Source organism: Zingiber officinale, chromosome 3A, assembly GCF_018446385.1.
Source record: "Zingiber officinale cultivar Zhangliang chromosome 3A, Zo_v1.1, whole genome shotgun sequence".
Taxonomy (NCBI): domain Eukaryota; kingdom Viridiplantae; phylum Streptophyta; class Magnoliopsida; order Zingiberales; family Zingiberaceae; genus Zingiber; species Zingiber officinale.
This window is the reverse complement of record NC_055990.1, coordinates 50,076,483-50,083,645: the sequence shown is the minus strand read 5'-3', so window position 1 is coordinate 50,083,645 and position 7,163 is coordinate 50,076,483. Positions and strand designations below refer to the sequence as shown.

Genomic DNA, 7,163 nt, shown 5'->3' with positions numbered 1-7,163 from the left:
ACCATTCATAGGAGGTTGACATTGTTAATAGAAAAAGATAAGAGAAACGAGAATAGGTAATGGAGAGCAAAGAACAAGAGAAACACAGATGAGAGGAGGAAGACGAAGTGATCAGGGATTTTTTTTATATTTTCCCTTTAGAAGCTGGGGTAGGACATCGAAACAAACATTTTAAGTAGGAACGTTGGATTAAAAGGATAATAAAAGCTGGATTAAAGAAGAACTGTTGGATGGAACAGTGAGGCGGTGAGTATAGTAAAACAAGTAAACGTCAAACGTAATAGGCAAGCATGTCGCCAATAAAAGAACAGTATGGATAATCGATATAAAAAGTTGTATTCCCAAGATGTTAAAATCATTACTGAAATTAAGTATAGAAAGTTCAGGGAATCTAAAAAAGATTTCTTATATTACAAGTTTGGTCGATCAACATCAACTGATCAAAATTCTAAGTTAATCTAAAAAGTATATAAACTCGATCGGTCATAAAAGGCTCGACCGGGTATGAAACTCAGAAGAAACCATGACATAAACTCAATCATTCGTTAATGATCGACAGGGTATTGAGTTTTAAATGCAAACATAAAAATAAATCCGATCGATCATTAAGAACCAACCGATAGTAAATAATGATAAGGCATATGAGTAAACTTGAGTGTCCACCCATAGACGATCGAATATTCAATTAGGATAATATTAAGTATATAGGCAAACTCGATTAGTTATTAATGATCAACCAGGTATGGTATTAAACGTACAAATAAATTCGGTTAGTTGCTAACGACCGAATGAATATTAAATTTAAATGACATAAAGATAAATTTGATTGATCACTGATAGTTGATTGAATATTAAGCCTAGATGAAATTCAACATAGGAATGATTTTGTATAGTTACAAAAAGCAAGGAAAAATTATTAAATAAATATGCAATAATTGTGAAATGACAAAACATTTCTAATAACTTAACTCTTCAACAATAAAACCCTACCAATCAAAGCCACATTAAAAGCCATATAAATTGATGAATAATCACTAAACATAGGCAATAACAAAGAGAAATCCATGATTATAACATCATACAGAAAAATTAACACTCAAGATTGTTCTATAGTGAAAACACAAACTGAGAGCAAATTAGGAAACAGGTCAGAGGGAATGGTAGCAAGTAGTTCCTGACGGTCGAGGAAGTTAGCAGGAGGATCAGAAACTAACAGCCCTTTCTTTTTCAATTGCATTATACCTCCCTCAGCTCCATGAGTGAAAGCTTTGGCGATACAGGTAGCAATAGGATCGTTAAACTCAAAAGATTCAAGGAGGGCTCTTGTCCTCTTTTCAAATCGCTCAGCTTCCCTTGCCTAAAGGTTACTAAAGCATCTTGGGAGGCTTTTGACTTGATCTCCTTGGAGGCTAGCTCTGCTTTAATCAAATCTACGGACGAACTTAAGGAATTTAATTCAGAATTCTTAGATTTTATAGCAACATCTTTCGCAGCTAATTCCACCTTCAACGCCTATAGTTAGGATAACAATTGAGCATTCTCAGCGGCATAGGTATCCACTTTGGATGTTAATTCAGTGCAAAGAAGGGTCTTTAACTTAGCTTTCTCCTCAAAATCTGTTGCAGAGGCTTTCCATTTAATTGAATTTAGAAGTTCCTGTTGGTGCGAGAAGCATCCGACGATCGAACTCGTGTTTTGATAATGGCAAAGGATTTAAAGTTAAGGTGTTTTGTGATTTAACATGTCTGCTTGAGTATTTCAGGAAAGTCCTAGCTACGGTTAGGCAAAGGGAAAACCCTAGGGGGTGGTAACCTTAGGTCATAGGGGGCGGTAACCCTATGCGGAAAGTCTTGGCAGGTCGATGGCTTCAGGCAAAAGTCCTAGGGGGTGATAACCCTAGGTGGAAAGTCCTGGTGTCGCGAACCAGGTGAAAGACTGGACTAGCCGGGAAGCGGATGTCCAACAGAAAGTCCGGAAGCATCGTGTGCTGAGCAAAAGTCCAGTCGATCTGGAGGATCGCACTGGCAACAGGTAAATCTCATGAGTGGAGTAGGTGAGGATGTGTTCCCCGTAGAGGGAACAGTAGGCGTCGGGTCAACCTAGGATTTCCGATCGAAAATCCGAAGTCAGACCCGGACAGTCCGGAGACTGTCACAATATTCTTTATCATATTTATACTGTCATTTTATGCTAACTTTGTGCTGTAGGGGTGTTTTTTTTGATTAACATATCTTGCAGGGACCAAAGTGCACAACTACCCTCGGATAAACAGTGTCCGAGGCGCCTCCATGGAGTTTGGAGGTGCCTCGGGTGCGAAACCTGATCTGGCTGCGAAACCAGCTTGGAGGCGCCTTGGAGGAAGCCAAGGCGCCTTGGATAGAAGCATGAAGGCGCCTTAAAGGGCGTAAAAGGTGCCTTCAGGTCCAAGCAGTCAAAGGCTTATCGTAGCGAACTGATCGGGATAGAACTCAACTTCAAGGCGCCTTGGAGCTTGTTTAAGGCGCCTTGAACACTGTTTAAAAGCAGGGTTCGAGCAGCACTTCATATCAACAATTTACAAGCTTTCCTTCTGCTGTGTGCTGCTCAAGAGTCGATTCTAAAGTGTTGTTGCAATCGCTGACGACCCGAAGCTTCATTTATTATTATTCTGTTGTCGGTATTATTTCAATTTCAGTTGTACTTATTTCCTTGTACTTATTCACGATATTTTAGTTGTTGCCCACGGAAAGCGATCAAGGATAGCGGGCCTTCGAGTAGGAGTCGATCTAGGCTCCGAACGAAGTAAACGACTGTGTTCTTGTGTGTTTGCTTATTTTCATTCCGCTGCTTTAATTACTCGACGATTGTTTTACGATTCTGATAATCAAACGAAATAGCCGCGAGCGCTATTCACCCCCCTCTAGTGCATCTCGATCCAACAATTGGTATCAGAGCGGGGTCGTTTTGAATTGGTGCAACCACCATTCAAAATATTTTTTCGTGGTATTTTTTTTGGTTTTTCGGAGTCAATTAGAAATTAGCTTAGTAGCTAAAATTCTAATTCTTTTCAAAATCGGTGTTGCTCAAAGTTGGTTAATACCACTTGAGCTCGTTTTTTTTTCTATTCTTCCCGCATTACTAATTCAAGACTCATTCTTGGAACAGATCTTCTTGTTTTTTATTTTTGCAAGATTTAAATGGCCCAACATGTCACGCCCCCAGAAGAGTCCCTGTCCGAGAAAATTTCGGCAGCATCTCCCCTGTACGGCGGACAATCAAAAATTTTCTACAAGCACTAAATACTCAGCCACAGGCGGCTGGAATAATAACAGTAAATAAAATCAATCACCACGCAATTTATATATGTATTCAGCCTCTGGCTGTCACAACCACGCAGTTAATAAAATAAACAACATAGAAATACTCTGACTCGAAATCAACCCTACTCAACTACACTCGTAAAGCCCAAATCCGATTTTTCTTACCTCTTCTGCCGTCCAGGCAGGCATGTAGTAGAGTAAATCCAAATCATACTAAAAGTCCATCCAACGGAAAGATTCCATACAATATCCATATGTAAGTCCAAAACAAAACTAAAATAAAGTCTGATAGCGAAAAGCTAAAATGAAACAACTCAAAAACCAGCAGCGGAGTAGCACTACATGCAGTGGGGACTAGCGACTAGAACTCCCTCCTGACAGCATCAACCTGAAAATAACAACAATGGAGGCGGGGTGAGTCCAACACTCAGCAGGTACAGTTGATATGCAAAGTAAAGAAATAACACCTAGCACTAATCATGCGTACAGTCTCCTGATAAAGATAAAGGTAACTACAAGAAGACAGGAGAGAATCTGTACTAACCAGGACCCGGTAAAAGGACAAACAATCCGAAAGGTATAGAAGACCGTATGCATGTCAATCAAGGTATCCAAGCAATGTAACATATAAGTGCAACAAACACAAACACAACAATAAATGCATCATGCACATGATGCCAATGTCATGGTCACCTCGACGCGACTCACATCAACGGTGGAACCGAGTGGGTAGGGTGACAACCGTGCACTCGCAACACTACTCCGATGAGTGATCGAGTGGACGGGATGCTGTCGAAGTACATACGTACTCTACCCCAAATCATAAATGGGGAGCGCAATGCTCTCAACTCCAGACTCCCGGTACGGGAGGGATCTCTAACGTGCTACACGCTGCGTCACACTACTCATGAGCGGACCAACGGAGCACCGAAAGAGCCAAACTGACGTGCTACCACGCTGTGTCCCGCTACCCATGAGCGTCACAACGGAGCACCGAATAGTGATGAAACTGGCAAAGTGCTCGACAATAAAGGAGCAATCAATCACTCAGCATGCAATCATGCGAATGGTGCATGTCACTAAACATGGTAATATACTAAACCAATCTCTGGATATATCATAATGTGCACCAAACCGAATGAATCATATCAAGGTATCTGATCCTATAAGGTATCAAACCTAGATCCTGACATGGTAAAATATGGTTATATCACTACCCATGAGCATGTAGAATCAGGTACATATCCATACAAGATGTTAACAAACAATCAATCAACAGGTAGCAAGTATTAGGCAGTGATTAACCGAAACAAGTAAGAAACACAATTAATGCATCTTGTTAATTTAATTACTAAGCATATCAAAGACAATAAGTCAAAAGTACCCGCCTCCGATAAGAAAAGTCCAAATCTGACTCCGAGATACTCGTCTCGCGTCACAGTCCTGTGTCACCAATACATATACGATTATTTAGCTAAATGCTTATAAATAGCTAAATAAATTCTTTAACCCTAAATTAAATCTAACAATTGACTAGGGTTAATTGTCTTAACCCTCGTTCCATTTTAAACCAAACTAATCTACATCAAGGATCCATTACCCATAAACAATTATAAGATCCAAATCTAGATAACCAAATAAATCTACACAAACCTAATGATCAAATAATTATCAATTAATTATGTGTCAACTTATACTTCATCACACATATATTCAATCACCTAATCCTTACCTTAATCTGAAGCCCCCTATTGATGCTGGAAATTTGTTGCCTAAGTCACAGCGAAGTTGCTGCCGGGAACCCTGTGTTTCTGTGGCAGCAACACAAAGAAACTTCCCAACCATCAGAACAGCAAGCACAGTAACTAGGGCATGATGACAAATCAATAGAGCAAGGTTATTGAGGCTGGCTTACCCTCAAATCAACAGTTCCTTCTTCGACGATTGGTCCCAGCGGCTGTTGAATACTGGCTAGAGTTACACTGGCGATAACAACTAGAAAAACTGAGGAAGAAGACTTGGTTCGGAGCTAGGGCACGGTCAAGTGGAGGAGGTCGACGCTGAGGTCGAAAGACAGCGGCGTCGGCAGGCACAGTGATGGTGGCAGCCAGCGCTAGGGCACAACTCAGCGTCGATAGGCAGAGATCAGGCTCGGAGAAGAGGAGGCAGTAGCGTCGCGGCACAGAGGAGGTCGGCGGCTTGATCGGCACTGCTCGGGCTTTGGCCGGTGGTAAGAAGAAAGGAGATAGGTCGGCGGCGTCGCGAGCCCAAAGGGGAGGAGGAGTCGGCGCCAATTCAGAGTCAAGGAAGAAGAAGAAGCTTCAGCAGTGGCAAGAAGAAGCAAGAATAAGAAGTGGCCGAGGGGTTTTGTGCACTCGGGGAGGAGGAACCGCCGGCCGGCGGTTAGGGCACGGTGATCGCGTGTGAGGAAGAAGGGGCGCAACACGGTTTCGGCGAGAGAGAAAAGGAAAAAGAATTTAAAAAGGAAAAATCAACTTTTCCTCACTTAAATGGGGTAGCCTAAACAGGCTTTTCCGGGCCCTGTTTTTATCCCCGTCAACTCGTCCGTACGAGCTCCGAAAAATTCCCGAAAAATGTCCAAAAATTCCAGAAAATTCCCTTATTCATATTTGCATATTTTCGGTATTTTACATTCTCCCCCACTTATAAAAATTTGGTCCCCAAATTTCGTTATCTACCATCAGCAAGTACTAACAACAGACAGGAAGTATAAATGCTGAACGGTAAACTGAAACACATATCTCAAGTAAAAAGATGGGGATATCGAGCTCGGATAGTGTCCTCGAGCTCCCAAGTAGCCTCCTCGTCTGAATGATGCTGCCATCCGACTTTAACCAGCCGGATAGTCTTGTTCCGCAACTGACGCTCTTTCCGGTCGAGTATCCGTACCGGAACCTCCTCATATGTAATGTCAGGCTGAACTGGAACTGGAATATCAGCCAGTACATGCGTCGGGTCAGGTACATATCTCCTCAGCATGGATACATGAAATACATCGTGCACTCCTGACAGGGACGGTGGTAGTGCCAGTCGGTAAGCTACTGCTCCGATCCTCTCCAAGATCTCGAAGGGACCAATGTACCGCGGAGCTAGCTTACCTCTGAGGCCAAATCTCTTCACCCCTTTCGTGGGTGAAACTCGTAGAAATACATGGTCGCCAACAGAGAACTCTAGTGGTCTGCGTCTCCGATCTGCATAACTCTTCTGGCGATCCTGCGCCTCTGACATCCTCCGTCTGATAGTACGGACCAACTCTGCATCCTGCTGAACTCTATGAGGTCCCAACAACTGAGCCTCTCCAACCTCATCCCAAAGGACGGGTGTCCGACAAGGTCTACCATACAACGCCTCAAACGGTACCATCTGGATAACCGAATGGAAGCTGTTGTTGTAGGCAAACTCTACCAACGGCAGATGGTCCTCCCAACTGCCTCCGAAATCCATAACACATGACCTCAGCAGGTCCTCTAAAGTCTGAATGGTCCGCTCTAACTGTCCATCTGTCTGTGGATGGAAGGCTGTACTGAAACGGAGTTGTGTGCCCAAGGCCTGCTGCAGACTCTGCCAGAAACGAGATGTAAACCGTGGATCTCTATCCGAAATGATACTCAGTGGAACACCATGTAGTCTGATAATCTCTCGACAATACAAATCCGCTAATCGATCCAGGGGATCAGTCCTCCGAATCGCTAAAAAGTGCGCGGATTTGGTTAATCAATCAACGATTACCCAAATCGCATCATGACCTCGTCGTGTCCTCAGCAACCCTACCACAAAGTCCATGGTAATGTGATCCCACTTCCACTCAGGAATAGGAATCCGCTGAAGTAATCCTGCAGGTCT

At 42.9% G+C, this 7,163-nt stretch overlaps 1 long non-coding RNA gene across 1 annotated transcript; it reads right to left on the bottom strand.

Moving 5' to 3' along the window:
• Positions 1 to 4,689: 4,689 nt before the first annotated feature.
• On the bottom strand, positions 4,690 to 5,402 carry LOC122053729. The gene is made up of 3 exons (XR_006132330.1): positions 5,215 to 5,402; positions 5,032 to 5,110; positions 4,690 to 4,742 (listed from the first exon to the last, which is right to left on the bottom strand). It is a non-coding gene; the product is annotated as an uncharacterized LOC122053729 (long non-coding RNA).
• Between the last annotated feature and the right edge of the window lie 1,761 nt (positions 5,403 to 7,163).